The sequence below is a fragment of the Haliotis rubra genome, unplaced genomic scaffold, assembly GCF_003918875.1.
Source record: "Haliotis rubra isolate DU_JTF1 unplaced genomic scaffold, ASM391887v1 Scf184, whole genome shotgun sequence".
In the NCBI taxonomy this organism is placed as follows: Eukaryota; Metazoa; Mollusca; class Gastropoda; order Lepetellida; family Haliotidae; genus Haliotis; species Haliotis rubra.
Window position 1 is genome coordinate 1,467,412 of NW_025765825.1, and position 18,856 is coordinate 1,486,267.

Sequence of the window (18,856 nt, forward strand, 5' to 3'; positions counted from 1 at the left end):
TTCCGACATATTCAACACCATCACTTGTTCATTCAGACTCCATTCATGCACGTCCCTGTGCCGTGTCAATTGGAACAATGCGCGTGTGTGTATGTGTGCACGTGTATGTTTGTTGATAAAAAAATACTATTTTGATGCTTTTGGAGTCAAGTGTAATGTGGAAACATGTAGAACAGCTGAAGTCTAATACTGCATATAAAGGCGAGAATGTATGGGTATCATCTTCTTGAGTGAGTGAGTGAGTTTTACGCCGTACTCAGCAATATTCCAGCTATATGGCGGCGGCCTGTAAATAACTGAGTCTGGACCAGACAATCCAGTGATCAACAGCATGAGCATCGATCTGCGCAATTGGGAACCGATGACATCATCTTCTTGAGGACAAGACGCTTCGGAATATATTCTTACTCCTTTGCTATAATAGTCCAGCAATGTATTTTAGCATGGAACATTCACTGCGTGGAAGTTTGTACTGCCAGTCTATTGCGTAATGCCATTTGAATTACTTTTATTAATTGGAATAATTTATATTGATTTGGAGACCTTGTCAATATCACAATGCATTATATATTTAAAGAAATTATTTGTTAATTTCACACTGAATTATTGCGTAGAGATTTGAGATTGGAAATCGATATGTATCACAGTGTGTGAATGAGTGTAACTGTGGGTATATATGTGAGCAAGTGAGAGTGTGTGATACCGGTGGCTCTGACAAGTACGGCAATGACATCATTCGTAAGTCAATATACAGATTCTTATCCTTGAGGTTTTGTCATGAGGGACAAGAGGTCAGTGACCTGGTAATATAAGGCCATTTATCCACTGTCGGTTATTTTCCACGCAATTTGGTCAAATGATTTCCATGACGCCCCAAAGACACACTGGCATCAAAGGGGAAACGCGATAATCCAGAGGGTAATCAGACAGCACGCTAACAAACAACTGGACAAAAACTTTCTTTGATGTTCAAAATACGGTCACATTCACAATAACAAAAGGAGTCTGACACTCTTGCGCTATCTATTTAAACATAATTGTCACAGACACATGTATACCCTAACATGGTAAATTCTATTTTATGAGTACATTTGAATATGTGTCATGTTTTGCACAAATCTGAATCACACAAAACTGTCTCTCCCGCGTTACATGATTTCAATATTACCGTTCTATTTATAATACATGCTCCTCTATGTAAATGACTATTTCCTACTTCAAAGCGAACTAAAGGATGTCAAGTAGTAATAACAGTTTCATAAAGGAACTCATACAGGATTACTGTGAATGGGCGAATATAGAGAATGTGTATGTAGTGAAACCCCATTAGACCGGACAGTATGCTATCCGGCCATCATTGTTTGAAACGTCCACATACAGTGAAGCTTCTATATTCCAGACACCGTTAATCTGGATCCCCGGCCAATATCGGTTAGTAGTGTCTACGTGTATTCCACAAATATTACTCAGAAACAATTTAAAAATTCCATAAACCGGACATGGGTTAATGGGTTAATCCCCATGACGTCTCTCACGGCATTAAACACATACGGTAAGGATAATTTGTTAATCCGGAGCATGTCTTTGGGTTTACAATAACGGGTTGCGTATGTATGCTTACTATCACTAAGTTTTGGCTCAGACATCTGGTAACTACATGTTTTATATTCAATAATGACTATCTTTATGGGTGGGCGTTAGTCTTACTAAATCAGATGTTTTAATACAATACTCTGGCTCTCTGCTTTCATATCTGACAAATGTAATAGATCCATAGATCAGATGACCTTTCTAACTAGACAATCGGCGTGACAAAATTCATAATTCATGGCACGAGTGGGTTAATCATTCAGACCTGATTCAGACTATCTGATTGTAGTATCATGACTAGGAACCTAAATTGTTAGTTTATTGATAATATCAATATTAATTATTGATGTGAATGATATACCTCCTGTAGTTTCCGAGCGCCATGGCATCTACACCCACCAGTGCGTATTGTCGAAGTTTCTTGATTGAATGTATTAAAATCGAAATTTCAGAATCGTTGTTGTAAATATGAAATGTCAACAGCAGAGAATGATCGGTCTCGATGATCCTACAAAAACGGAATCCAACAGGACAAATAGGCTAAATATTGTTGAAAATACATTATGACACAAATAACTGAAAATTAATGCGAACACCAGGTGTTCGTGAACAGGGCAAACAGGGCTCCTTTAAAGCTTACATGCAACGCAACAAACAACTTTGCAGATTCTGACATCTTTCGGTATGGTAACAAATTATCCAAAATGCAAATTCAACTGATTAAGTTGAAAAATAACGAAAAATAATGTTTTGTTGATATTTCCCAGGCGCGAGCGTTTTATATGTTATGACAGTAGATTACCGATTTAACTGTTTATATAATTTCATTTGACTATTTCACCACACTTTCTTCTTACCGAGTCACTTTCTCAGTTCTATACTTAACAGCAACGTCATTATTTAGTATTGTCAGAATTTCTAACTGTGACATAGATATGCCTCTGTCACAGACAAAACTCTGTTTTATTGACACCTATGTGTCTGCCTGCCTGTCTGCTAATGACAATATGCAATAAACAACTTTGATCACTGACCACATGAAATTTGAACTTAAAGATAAGAATCCAGGACGTTCTTGAGGAACATCACAATTATCCTCTAAGATTGGGGTAGGGTGAGGGGCCGTTCTTGTCGGATCTACGCGCAGACAGGTGTAGTATCGAGTGAAATATTTGATTATAATGAAGTCAAGGGTGGTATTTAAGTCAGAAAGTTGATCGTTTTATCATAAGAGTTATGCGTCGCTTCTATTTGCGTAACTTTAACAACATTTCAATTCCATCATGACGTGTCAGTCTGATGTTGGTAGAGAACCCGTAGCGATCCTAATCGTAGATGAAACAAATGACAACGGATACCTGATTGCAAACCTAAATCCATAATTCGGGTAAAAACCGGATTCGGTAGCACAAGGCGAGCGACACACGCGCCAAACTGAACTATATTCTTTAAAACAAGGCGGATTGGTGGCCATGTGTATTTTTGTGGAGATGCTGACACTTTAAAATCATGTTCGATTGACCCTCTAGGTCAAATTACAATAATATTATTGGTAAGATGACGTGTGCGAAATGTCAGTTTCATTGCCCTTGTAATTGTGGTTTCTGAGATGATAATGTTTGCAGCGCAAGGAAATGCCCAGCGGTGGTTGAAAACCCGCCATGATTCCCATATTTAACTCCGTATCAGGACAATATGAAGAAAATCTGTATCAGCTCATTGCCTTTGCCCACTTTTACTGGCAACAGGAAGAAAAGTCGGGATGTCAGTTTGAGGGCAAGGTCGAAATTGAAGTTCGGGGAACATGGGAACATATATCTGCAGACCACAATGTTACACATATGTCGAAGCTGCCACGCGTGCATTTCCAATATGGCTGCATTACGAAAAATCGACACAAAATTTCCGTATTTTAACCCATCAGTACTTGGATCATATCATCGACGCATACAGTACTGTTAACACCGCACGACGCATACCCCGCTTGACGAATACACCGCACACGTTGCGCACCTTGTAGGACACGGCGCTTACCCGTACCGCATCCAATACGACGCACACAGAAAGATGCGTAACGCGTAACGGCTCATAGAGTGTTACGAACGACACATGCAGCACATTACACAACGCAAGTTGAATCTTCAGCATAAAACATTTGTGCAATCATGTCGGCTTATCCCGCAAAAATACGAAAAATAATTTTTGAGGTCATTCATTTGATCACTGCGGGATCTGCTAACCTAGAAATGATTTTGCGCAAGATCAGATCACATTTGTTCTAAGGTTCTGTTTAAACATGCATATAATGCACATCCAATAAAATTTACCAGGAGGAAATAAACTTTATCGTTTCTAACCGGTCTTTCCTATGCTTATGATCGGCTAAATTACTTTTATTACTTGATCTTCTTTGGTAAAAATTAAAAACAAATATAGCAATATAAAATATTGTTGAACACTGACATCTTTGGTATTTCTCGAGACATATATCATACTATGGCACCAAATGGATTTGGTAGTGAAGCTCTGTAACTTGGCTGATGGTTCCACGGCGTGGACTGTTGCTCATAATGTCCATCACTTGATTGTCTGGTCCAGATTCGAGTATATACAGATATATGCTCGATTATATACAGATATATGCTCGATTATATACAGACATATGCTCGATTATATACAGATATATGCTCGATTATATACAGATATATGCTCTATTATATACAGATATATGTTTCAATTATATACAGATATATGCTCGATTATATACAGATATATGCTCGATTATATACAGATATATGCTCTATTATATACAGATATATGTTTCAATTATATACAGATATATGCTCGATTATATACCGTCATAATATTATGTTGTGCACCGTTGACAAACACACATTGCTGGATTTCTGATGACCAGATACATCTGAGCTTTGATCTATCCGAACCTCGGCTGGGAGATGACAGTGAACCTACCCACTTTTGTGCAAGTGAACCTTCGTACACTTGCGAAATGAGGGTAAATTATGTTTGCTTTTGAATATATTAACTCGGCTAAGGAGAAATGTGTTGCATCATTTGAACAACGGCACCAATTGGGGAACATCGACCAGGAAAATGTTGGATCTTGTTAAAAGAAAAATGCAAATATCATTTTAGAGGATTAAGCATTTACAGAATAATATCTTCGGGAAAACAACAGCAGTTGGAGTTTGCATGCAAATACACTTTATCTGGCCCACTCGAACCTTAACACTAACACGAGAACGTTCTTTAAAACCGCTCTGAAGTCATGTGACCTGTGCATTTGCGCCCAACACCACCTGGCATATTCACCCGCTGTATAGTCACGTGACCAGAGTACCAGGAAGTCGTGCGTTAGAGGATCAATATGCGGGTCACCCTTATACCGGGGCCGAACCCCAATATAGTGCTCTTAAACGTACCTCAAGGTCAATTTACGATGTTCATTATTGGCTATTTTCTTCAATTCGCCGTTCGGTGTATAACGCTAATAAATCACTTCTGGTGCATAAATATTGTTTCTTTCTGTTTCCGTATCTAAATCCGACCAGTCAAATAATGTGCAATAACAAAACAAAGGCTGCAGTTAGGGGAGCAATGTGTAGCCTTGCAACTGAACAAGTACTGAACCTTTTTTTGAAAAGATACAATAAAGATATACACGTACACGGTTCGCGTGACAAGCGTTGACATGCACCCATTAGCACAATCTAACCTGTTCTAAAGTCAGTGTGACGCATACACACCGATACAATATTTTGAACACCCCTAAACCATTTTGTAGATAAGTATATATTGGAACTGCCTTACATTATTTTGCAGGTATGCATATACATATGCACTACCAGGCATTATTTCATGAACAAGATTCTAAGCACGGCCTTAACTTGTTTTGTATACAAGCACACATGTCTTGTATCATTTTGTAGACAGCATTACTAAACACAACCATAAGCACAGGCAACCATCATTCTGTAGTCAAGGGTACATACTGCTGTATGGTTTTCTGTGGACAATAAATTGGAACTGACACACACGCACGCACGCACACGCACGCACACACACAAGAGGGTATTGCAGCATTCTATAGACAAGTATACATGGCCACAATCTAAAAGCAGGAAAGCTTTCACGAGCACATCATAAATATGAAGGCACATATTCATAATCACTACATTATTATGTAGGCATCTGTATATAAACACTACACTATTATGTAGGCATCTGTATATAAGCACTACACTATTATGTAGGCATCTGTATATAAGCACTACATTATCATGAAGGCATCCGAATATAAGCACTATGTGTTTTGAAAGTATCTTTACATACGCACTGTATCATGATGAAGGCCTTTACACATAAGCACCACACTGTTGTGTGCAGACATGCACACATAAGCACCAAACTGTTGTGTAGACATGCACACATTAGCACCACACTGTTGTGTAGACATGCACACATAAGCACATGCACACATAAGCACCACACTGTTGTGTAGACATGCACACATAAGCACCACATTGTTGTGTAGGATCAATACATAAGCAACACACTGTTGTGTAGACATGCACACATAAGCAACACACTGTTGTGTAGGATCAATACATAAGCAACACACTGTTGTGTAGGATCAATACATAAGCACCACACTGTTGTGTAGACATGCACACATAAGCACCACACTGTTGTGTAGACATGCACACATAAGCACCACACTGTTGTGTAGACATGTACACATAAGCACCATGCTGTTGTGTAGCATCAATACATAAGCACCACACTGTTGTGAAGACATGCACACATTAGCACCACACTGTTGTGTAGACATGTACACATAAGCATCACACTGTTGTGTAGACATGCACACATAAGCATCACACTGTTGTGTAGACATGCACACATAAGCATCACACTGTTGTGTAGACATGCACACATAAGCATCACACTGTTGTGTAGACATGTACACATAAGCACCAAACTGTTGTGTAGACATGTACACATAAGCACCACACTGTTGTGTAGACATGCACACATAAGCACACACACTGTTGTGTAGACATGTACACATAAGCAACACACTGTTGTGTAGGATCAAGACATAAGCACCACACTGTTGTGTAGACATGCACACATAAGCATCACACTGTTGTGTAGGATCAATACATAAGCAACACACTGTTGTGTAGACATGCACACATAAGCAACACACTGTTGTGTAGACATGCACACATAAGCACCACACTGTTGTGTAGGATCAATACATAAGCAACACACTGTTGTGTAGGATCAATACATAAGCACCACACTGTTGTGTAGACATGTACACATAAGCACACACTGTTGTGTAGACACACAACACACTGTTGTGTAGACATGCACACATAAGCATCACACTGTTGTGTAGACATGCACACATAACCATCACACTGTTGTGTAGACATGCACACATAACCATCACACTGTTGTGTAGACATGTACACATAAGCATCACACTGTTGTGTAGACATGTACACATAAGCAACACACTGTTGTGTAGACATGTACACATAAGCACCAAACTGTTGTGTAGAAATGCACACATAAGCAACACATTGTTGTGTAGACATGCACACATAAGCACCACACTGTTGTGTAGGATCAATACATAAGCACCAAACTGTTGTGTAGACATGATCATGCACACACTGTTGTGTAGGATCAATACATAAGCAACACACTGTTGTGTAGGATCAATGCATAAGCATAAGCAAGCAACACACTGTTGTGTAGGATCAATACATAAGCAACACTGTTGTGTAGGATCATAAGCACCACACTGTTGTGTAGGATCAATACATAAGCACCACACTGTTGTGTAGGATCAATACATAAGCACCACACTGTTGTGTAGACATGTAAGCAACACACAGACATGCACACATAAGCAACACACTGTTGTGTAGGATCAACACATAAGCACCACACTGTTGTTGTGTAGACATCAATACATAAGCATGTAGACATACATAAGCACCACACACTGTTGTGTAGGATCAATACATAAGCACCACACACTGTTGTGTAGGATCAATAAGCATAAGCATAAGCACCACACTGTTGTGTAGACTGTTGTGTAGACATGCACACATAAGCAACACACTGTTGTGTAGACATAAAGCACACATAAATACATAACACCACACTGTTGTGTAGGATCAATACATAACATAAGCAACACACTGTTGTGTAGGATCAATACATAAGCAACACACTGTTGTGTAGACATGTACACATAAGCAACACATGTACACATGTTGTGTAGGATCAATACATAAGCACCACACTGTTGTGTAGGATCAATATAATAAGCACCACACTGTTGTGTAGACATGCACATGCACACATAAGCAACACACTGTTGTGTAGGATCAATACATGCACATTGTTGTGTAGGATCAATACATAAGCAACACACTGTTGTGTAGACATGCACACATAAGCAACACACTGTTGTGTAGACATGTACACATAAGCACCACACTGTTGTGTAGGATCAATACATAAGCACCACACTGTTGTGTAGACATGTACACATAAGCATCACACTGTTGTGTAGGATCAATACATAAGCACCACACTGTTGTGTAGACATGCACACATAAGCAACACACTGTTGTGTAGGATCAATACATAAGCACCACACTGTTGTGTAGGATCAATACATAAGCAACACACTGTTGTGTAGACATGCACACATAAGCAACACACTGTTGTGTAGGATCAATACATAAGCAACACACTGTTGTGTAGGATCAATACATAAGCACCACACTGTTGTGTAGACATGCACACATAAGCTCCACACTGTTGTGTAGGACCAATACATAAGCACCACACTGTTGTGTAGACATGTACACATAAGCACCAAACTGTTGTGTAGACATGCACACATAACCATCACACTGTTGTGTAGACATGCACACATAAGCACCAAACTGTTGTGTAGACATGCACACATAAGCACCACACTGTTGTGTAGACATGCACACATAAGCAACACACTGTTGTGTAGGATCAATACATAAGCACCACACTGTTGTGTAGACATGTACACATAAGCACCACACTGTTGTGTAGGATCAATACATAAGCACCAAACTGTTGTGTAGACATGTACACATAAGCACCACACTGTTGTGTAGGATCAATAAATAAGCACCGCACTGTTGTGTAGACATGTACACATAAGTATCACACTGTTGTGTAGACATGCGCACATAAGCACTTAAATACTGAGTAGGTATCAACACATAAGCACTAGTTAAGCACACATACTGGAACGTTCTATTCAGATTTGATATTTTCTCAGCTACTGCTGCAAAAGCAAACATTGGCCTAGCTCGGAGGCAAAATACGTTCCTCAACAGTCTCAAGGATAATCTCTTCTCGAGATATGTTATATACAATGCCCAATCCTTAAGACTAGGACAGATTCAGCAGTAAGGTGTCACGTTATGTATGTACAGATCTGCTGAACAACACGCCCACGCCTGAATCTCATACAACTGCTACTAGATGAGTGTGTTTGAGAGTGGTATACGTATTTCCTAAACAGGACGGAGTACGTTGATCACAAAGGCAGAGTCATCACCAACTCCACATGATTCGGACAACAGGAAGCTCCCTTAGTCCTGGGTGACACACATTCAGCTGCTTCTCGGACGTCATCAGTCACTATCAACATCTGTTCATACAGTTACACTACCTTTAGTTACATTCGAGCAGGAGACACCATGCATGGACTCCACACATTGCAGCCATGTTTGGGAATCGAACCCACACCCCCTCGCGTATTTGCGAGGATTAAATATTACAAACAAACAAAAACAATGAGATACTAAATCATGATTTATTGTACTGTGAAGCATTTTGAGTCGGGGGTCATCTCATTTTTTTAATCTTCAATTCTCGCAAAGACACGAGGGCCTGTGATCGTACCCAGTACCTTACCCAATAGTATCTGTTCTTATAATACCAGCATATCAAATAAAAGGAACACTTCTCAAAGCTGTATTTAACGCAACTCACACAATAATTACCTTGCTTCTCTTTAGTTTATTTCAACGGATTTCTCATTCCAAGCATATGCTTGAACTAACACAAGAGAAACACTGGTGAAACCGCCTCATTATTCATACTTGGACCCATGCAATAAGATTCAAAGTAACAAATTATCTTCACAAGAGAGTCTGAGAAGATGGTTGACTTCAGCTTTTCAATCGTCAACGTTCGCTTTGTGTCGAGCGGTATCCTGCCTCCAGTGTAAACATGTCACAACGTATCGGGTATAATCGAGCATCTTTCCGCCAAGATTTCAGACTGCGTCATGTGACGGCATTGTTCAACATTTGTTTGATCTTGGTTACATCAACAGACCCCAGTAAAACTTTCAAAAAGGTTAAGGTGGACATATGATGGATATTTCCAAATGCGACGCATCAATTAGACAAAATTATACACATGGAACGCGCTATTTTCACTACTATCAGTGTATGTATGTAAACCTAATTTGTCCAGATGTATATTTTACAAGTATTTGAGTTTGTAGTCTGACGTGATTTTTTATAAGAATTTTACACTATTTTCTTAGACATCGTAATATATCGTAATACATTTTGTTGAACAATGATACATATCCCTGACCCCTGGCTCTACATGAGCAGCTTGATACGGGAGTTATGGATCAGGCTATATCATGTTACTACAAATTCCCCACAGAAAACCTCGGCTTTCAGTTTTCATATACAGCAACAACCGCCATATTGGACACCAGTTTGACTTATCGGGACGCCGACAATGGACGAATTCATCGCTTAAGATTCTGAAGTCAAATTACACTGGACCTAATTTGAAATGAATATAAATATATCATACGCAATACCGAAAGAATTACAACGCTTCTAAAAATAGCACTAACAGGCTGCGGTAAACTTTCATGTTAGTAAGGAGAGGTATAAGAAATGGAAAGGAAAGCAACCGACAAGACAAAGTCTAAATAACCTAACACACGTAAAAATATAACAAGTTTCAATTTGCGATAACGGTAGCCAGTATTGTTCGCTTCATGGCCAAGATAACGATACAGTACACTCTTAACGCTGAACATGTCACAGTTTATCAGACAGGTGTACAAACAAATCTTTGACACAAATAAACAACTGACTAGCTGTTACTTCGTGACGATGTGCATGTTGAACGTGGGCATTGCATATGATACGTATATCAGTAGGTCTCCCTGCACGGTCGTTAAAATGGGGCACAGCGCCGTGTGTGCGTGGCCTCCTTACTTCCGCATTGGCAGCGATGTATTGCTACGATAATATTGACAACTACCTACCTCTTAAGATACGGAAATATTCACGAGCAGCAGTTGTTACTAGTTACTCCACAATCGTGATGTTACTCCCAGTAATGCTAATAGATCTGTCTCTGCTCGGTGATCTAGTTTCGTTTCGATTGGGAATCCCCAAGAAACCGACCTTTCTGGGAAATACCTGTCACGTGACCTCGATAACGATCCGCGATAGACGTTTTTGTTGAGCGTCCACTATACATAGGCTGTGAGTCAGTCAATATAAATTTCGAAACATAGTGGATAGGGACATGGAAGGTATGAATCTGCACGCTCAGAAGATGCAGGATTACATTTCAAACATCCAATGCTCTATTAACACTTTACAAGTATTTGAACAGCGTTCCTACGTATTACGCATCTAATGTCTGATCCTTAAATATCCTAACATTTGCCTTGTACCGTTCTGGTATTTGTTAAGCGCAGATATGACTTGCGTTTGCATGTGTTAGTGACACCGATATGACAGGATACGCTAACCTCTCGGCGAACACGTGGTATCATCACTAATATGTAATACTGATTCCTAAACAAACGATTATGGTGCACAGGGGCTTGTAATGCTGAAACTAATACGTCCTAGGTCCAACACTCGTTCACTGATTTATAATTCAGCCATCTACATAATTATAAATCAGTGAACGAGTGTTGGACCTAGGACGTATTACATATAAATAAGTATAAGTAAATGGCTATCAGAGAACGAGTGTTGGACCTAGGACGTATTACATATAAATAAGTATAAGTAAATGGCTATCAGAGAACGAGTGTTGGACCTAGGACGTATTACATATAAATAAGTATAAGTAAGTAACTGGCTATCAGAGAACGAGTGTTGGACCTAGGACGTATTACATATAAATAAGTATAAGTAAATGGCTATCAGAGAACGAGTGTTGGACCTAGGACGTATTACATATAAATAAGTATAAGTAAAAACGAGAGTGTTGGACCTGGCTATCAGAGAACTATCAGTGTTGGACCTAGGACGTATTACATATAAATAAGTATAAGTAAATGGCTATCAGAGAACGAGTGTTGGACCTAGGACGTATTACATATAAATAAGTATAAGTAAATGGCTATCAGAGAACGAGTGTTGGACCTAGGACGTATTACATATAAATAAGTATAAGTAAATGGCTATCAGAGAACGAGTGTTGGTCCTAGGACGTATTACATATAAATAAGTATAAGTAAATGGCTATCAGAGAACGAGTGTTGGACCTAGGACGTATTACATATAAATAAGTATAAGTAAATGGCTATCAGAGAACCAGTGTTGGACCTAGGACGTATTACATATAAATAAGTATAAGTAAATGGCTATCAGAGAACGAGTGTTGGACCTAGGACGTATTACATATAAATAAGTATAAGTAAATGGCTATCAGAGAACGAGTGTTGGACCTAGGACGTATTACATATAAATAAGTACAAGTAACTGGCTATCAGAGAACGAGTGTTGGACCTCGGACGTATTATATACATGACGTATTTTTTCAGCAATACATGCAAGCCAATGTGGTTTGGTTGGAATCTTACGGCGGGCTTTGTGTTTATCAGCGATATCTAAGAATTATTGAAATTGTTTATCTGTTTCATTGACCCAGCAGCAGGGACACTTCCAGCGAGGACCAGCCACACACCACAATCAGTCATACCCGGGATACACACCAACGTGTATAACAGTTGAAAACAGATTCTACCATATTGCTTCTATATTGTCATTATATTGTCACCAATGTTCTACTCAAAACAAGTGTTGTAAAGGGGGGTAATCAAGTGAAGAATCAGTCGGTTTTTACATTATACTATAGTTAATTTGTCATGCCACAGCAGATAACTGATAGTAATATGAAAGAAACGCCACAAAATATTTATGGAATCATTTAAACAGAGACTACATGATAATTTATTTCAATCTTGGCATTCATCTTTGTACAGTAACTGTAAATGTCTTTACTATAAGCAATTCAAATCTTTGTTAAATGTTGAGAGCTACTTGATAAATAATGACATCCCTCAATATTTAAAACTATTCATGCCCGATTTCGGTGCTGTAATTTTAAACTAGCAGTTGAAACGGGCAGATACACTGATGTTGCATATAATGAAAGGCATTGCCTGTTTTGTAAATTAAATGGTATCTTCGTTGTTGAAGATGAAAGGCATGTGTTTTATATCTGTGATGCATATTCTCATATCAGAAATAGGTACATATCAAAATATTTTAGTTAATGTCCATCAATTATTAATTTTATATCAATATTACAGAGTAAAAATGTTAATATTATCAAGGATGTATGTCTATTTTTATACTTTGTTGACAAGAAACACAAATCTAAATGAAATATATATGTGCTCTACTTATCATCAATTTATGTACATGTATTTTGGGCCGGAGGCCTGTTACTGAAATAAAATTCTGTTCTGTTCTGTTCTGTTCTGATCCATTAAAAATTGTAAAAAGATAAACCAGACTTTAACCTCGGCGATAGCAATGAGATGGTGAAAGTTATTGTTTAAAATAATTGTAATTTTAAAAAAAAATGTACGGCTTTTTTACCGAAGGCATAAAATCAAGATCGCAGACATTTTGCTTAAATGTTAGCTTAAACGCCGTACCTTGCTTAAGTTATATCTCGTAAGTACACTGAGCGCATCCTCGATAATCTCCAGGGTATACGTTCCACTAGTGGAGATTTTTCGGAACGTATACCCTGGAGATTATCGAAGATGCACTAACTTCATTCTTGACAATATTGCCAAAGTTAACAAATTAAATACATTTGCAAAATCTGCCGTCAGCTGAATTTTTGTTTTCTATGATTTTATGAAATGCTTCAGTCAGCACCGAGACATTTTCTATTTTAAGAAAACTGAAAGAATAAAATACCATAATTAGATACATGTAGCTGGGTTTTGGGTTTAGGCCGCTTTTGTAACCCTCCAGCAACATCTCTGAGGGGGAGACCTGCAATGTATTCATGATTAGAGCGCAACGGCAACAATATTGGGCAGGAATTTCTATATTTAGACATCTAATACCATATCATTCCAAGATTTCTCAATTTCTTCAGAAAATAATGGAGTGTAGCGGTATATTTCTGAAGCGGTTTTCATTGTGGACATTTTAATTTAAGATACAGTCGGGTTACCTGTAGTTCCGTTTTTATTTTTTAAATATTTAATTGCTGGAAGGGAATATATTTGAAGATACTTAGTCCCTCACACGTGTTCACAAACCGGATCAAACCTAAATGAATAGGGCCCGGCTTCCGCCAGATCTCTGTAAACGTATAAAAACATGTCTTTTGTCAAACACGGGTGTACTGGTCGTAGACCTACACATCAATCAGTGATACAGACGGCCGTGGTGTATTTTGGTCACATCCGGAATGGTCTGCCAGTCCCTGCATCTGATTAACAGCAATGCCAGGAACGCTGGTTAAAACATGTTATAAAGCCCAAGTACCGCTTGTGCAATAGACTGAACCCGGGAAAACCTGAGAGAAGAGGTAACGTGATTCCCAAGAGGCCATTTGTGTTATGATGTACATGTTTCTTATTTCCAGTCGGTCCTGAATAAAGACACCATTCTCAAATAAGACACCATTTTTTCAATATCTGTTCGCGATCCAGAACATAGTTCACCACCACAACTATAGTGAAACGAATTTCACGTTTCGGCATTTTAAAATTAATTCGTTTCATAGACATTGGCCCAAAACCAATTTGACCTGTTAAACAAGCCAAATGTCGATTTTGAAGCAGAAAATAGAAAGGTGGACGCCCGATCTGAACTACTTTTGAAAAATCCATGACAAGTGAGGGGTTGACCAACCACAAACGATTAACAACGCTGAACGTGGGATTCGAACCCACTATCGCAGGTTTCAGCTCGCTAAACATTGGGGAACCACTGTGCAAGGATACCGTTTATGCTGAAGACAACAGCATGTTGTCGTGACGCCATTTTCGGCGAATCAAAATACCCGAAACATAATACTTTTTCTTTTCTGCGACAGCTGTTGGTTTACGAGCATGTCACCTTGTCCCGGATCATATTGAATGCTTATAGCGTTTTCGCAGAATCGATTGCAAAACTGCACGTTATGTTTACTTGGAAACACTGCCACTAAGGTACAGGTGCCCACTTGTTACGTCCAAGTGTTGTTTTTTTGTTTTTAATGTGTCTGAGTGGGGTATTCATGCTTCACTGCGGCATGGTATCTCAGTGGGCTAGCACTATAAAACCAGCTTTAGTCTGGGCTAGTACAAGCAGCCGCACATACACATACACACACATGCACGTCGTCATCTGAGCAAAATGTTCTTAAGCACGACGTTAAACCCAATTTCACCTCACCTCACCTCACCTCACCTAACCTTTCTTCGCATCTCCCCCGTCTCTCTGTGTGTAATCGTACATATATTGTAATCACTACACTATACGATGGCTCCATGTTTCCTCGCAATATTTCAAATATAGTCGAAAGTTATACAAATTACCAATTCAAGACTTTGATAAATCATTTGTAGGAGGTCTCGATTATTTATCATGCATGACTGAGAACTTTGACTCATTCGGTAACTTGATATGCAAAGGAAATCGGACAGGAGATTACGATTTATGTAAGGTTATCGGGAACATTTGTAAACAAAGGAATTTACAAAATTTGTGAAACACAACACAGAAGCGATAGTGTACTAGTACTTCCATGTTTAATCAGCCCCCGTGTTGGCTTATGGACACGGCGACCACCCCCACGCGGTATCACCCCTGTGTTGGCGTATAGACACGGCGACAACAAACACCCCCCACCCACACCCACCCACACACCCACGTTGTATCAGCCCGTGTGTTGGCGTATAGACACGGCGACAACCACACACACACACACACACACACACACACACACACACACACACACACACACACACACACACACACACACACACACACACACACACACACACACACACACACACACACACACGTCGTATCAGCCCGTGTGTTGGCGTATAGACACGCACAACACGTCGTATCAGCCCGTGTGTTGGCGTATAGACACGGCGACAACCCCCACGTGGTATCAGCCCCTGTGTTGGCGTATAGCCACGGCGACCACCCCAACGTGATATCAGCTACTGTGGCACGTGGTCGTATCAGTCGGACCCGGGCCATTACCGTTGAAAATCCACGGTGGTGTTCGCATCGAGCCTTCGTCAGATTATCACCCTGATTCTTGCTGACGGTTTATGAACGGAGATAACTAGTTCATGGACAAGTCGTTGTTTTCGGTTTCTTTTACATGACACATTCTTTCCATTTCAGACAGCAAACAATTCCAGACTCCAACGCCTGATTAATCAGCATAGCCATTGTATCTGAAACCTTCATTGCTTCCGTCATATTGGAGCCCTGGGTTGTTGATAGCAGAGTGATGAAGGTGGGTTCGTTACGTCATAGACGCTGGTTCGAATCCCCACATGGGTTTTTTAAACCCATCTATTATTTCCCATATGTGATATGGCTTGACTAAAGATCCGGGTTAGAATTGATCTTCAGTAACCCATGCTTGTCGTAAAAGGCGACTAACGGGATCAGGTGGTCAGGCTCGTTGACTGGGTTGACACATGTCATTGTATCCCAATTGCGTAGATCAATGTTCATGCTGTTGATCACTGGATTGTCTGGTCCAGACTTGATTATTTACAAACCGCCGCCATATAGCTGGAATATTGCGGCGTAAAACTAAACTCACTCACTCACTCACTCACTCACTCACTCACTCACTCACTCACTCACTCACTCACTCACTCACTCACTCACTCACTCACTCACTCACTCACTCACTCACTCACTCACTCACTCACTCACTCACTCACTCACTACTCACTCACTCACTCTGGCTTGACTAATGCTAAACTGTGTACATCGCTGATCATTCGCTAAATCCCCAAGAAAACTTCCCATATGCACAATGCATAGAATTTGTAATGGCTCAGTGGCAGGTGGTAGCATCGGTATTGCCACTTGGTCCTGGTACAGCCAATCAGCTGATGGTGCTAGTACAATCCCCTCACAATGTACTGGCGGTATATAGGTGTCTTAATTAATCGGTGATAATAAATGATTTTACACAAAGCTGTATATGTAAGATGATAGCGATTTTCGAAAAATGAATTTCCCATTTTGTGGATAAATATGCTATCAGATACAGCTTACAGCGTCTACGTTTTTCAGTTGCTAGGCAACTTGTGAGCATGTGCAATTTCATCCCATTTCATGAAAAGACACGCTTTTTTTCTAACAAGGAGTGACTGGTTACCCCAGAAATGTTTATAGACATTACCAGGAATTAACTAATTATAATTTGTCCACATGACGAGCAATGAAACCCAGCGACGTGAGGAATTCACACATGTTCACTCTATACTGTCGAATTCCGCTGTGTCCGCTCTATACTGTCGAATTCCTCTGTGTCCACTCTATACTGTCGAATTCCGCTGTGTCCGCTCTATACTGTCGAATTCCGCTGTGTCCACTCTATACTGTGGAATTCCGCTGTGTCCGCTCTATACTGTCGAATTCCGCTTTGTCCGCTCTATACTGTAGAATTCCGCTGTGTCCGCTCTATACTGTCGAATTCCTCTGTGTCCGCTCTATACTGTCGAATTCCGCTGTGTCCGCTCTATACTGTCGAATTCCGCTGTGTCCGCTCTATACTGTCGAATTCCGCTGTGTCCGCTCTATACTGTCGAATTCCTCTGTGTCCGCTCTATACTGTCGAATTCCGCTGTGTCCGCTCTATACAATTCCTCTGTCGAATTCCGCTGTCGTTCCGCTCTGTCCGCTCTGTACTGTCGAATTCCGCTGTGTCCGCTCTATACTGTCGAATTCCGCTGTGTCCGCTCTATACTGTAGAATTCCGCTGTGTCCGCTCTATACTGTCGAATTCCTCTGTGTCCGCTCTATACTGTCGAATTCCGCTGTGTCCGCTCTATACTGTCGAATTCCGCTGTGTCTGCTCTATACTATCGAATTCCTCTGTGTCCGCTCTACTCTGTCGAATTCCTCTGTGTCCGCTCTATACTGTCGAATTCCGCGCTGTCCGCTCTATACAATGTACCGTCGAATTCCGCTGTGTCCGCTCTATACAATGTACTGTCGAATTCCGCTGTGTCCGCTCTATACTGTCGAATTTCGCTGTGTCCGCTCCACACTGTCGAATTCCGCTGTCTCCACTCTGTACTGTCGAATTCTGCTGTGTCCGCTCTACACTGTCGAATTCCTCTGTGTCCGCTCTATACTGTGGAATTCCGCTGTGTCCGCTCTATACTGTCGAATTCCGGTGTGTCTGCTCTATACTGTTGAATTCCTCTGTGTCCGCTCTACACTGTCGAATTCCGCTGTGCCCGCTCTACTCGGTCGAATTCCACTGTGTCCGCTCTATACTGTCAAATTCCTCTGTGTGCGCTCTTAACTGTCGAAATACTGTCGAATATGCTGTTTCCGCTCTATACTGTCGAATTCCACTGTGTCCGCTCTATACTGTCAAATTCCTCTGTGTCCGCTTTGACTGTCGAATTCCGCTGTGTTCGCTCTTCACCTATCGAATTCCACTGTGTCCCCTGTATACTGTCAGATTCCTCTGTGTCCGCTTTACACTGTCGAATTCCGCTGTGCCCGCTCTTCACTGTCGAATTCCACTGTGTCCGCTTTACACTGTCGAATTCCACAGTGTCCACTCTACACTGTTGAATTCCGCCCCAGACACAAGGAGTCATCGGCTCGGAGACTGAACTGAGTATCTACATTAAACGTTACCATCTCAGTAGACT

At 40.3% G+C, this 18,856-nt stretch overlaps 1 protein-coding gene across 3 annotated transcripts in view; it reads right to left on the minus strand.

The window, feature by feature from the left end:
• Positions 1-11,126, minus strand: part of LOC124273803 (interferon regulatory factor 9-like) — a 43,192-nt gene extending 32,066 nt beyond the window's left edge. For all 3 annotated transcript variants that reach the window (XM_046709112.1, XM_046709113.1, XM_046709111.1), the window contains exon 1: positions 10,991-11,126. The gene's annotated coding sequence lies outside the window, so the exon portion shown is untranslated. The remainder of the gene's footprint in view (positions 1-10,990) is intronic.
• Positions 11,127-18,856: the final 7,730 nt, after the last annotated feature.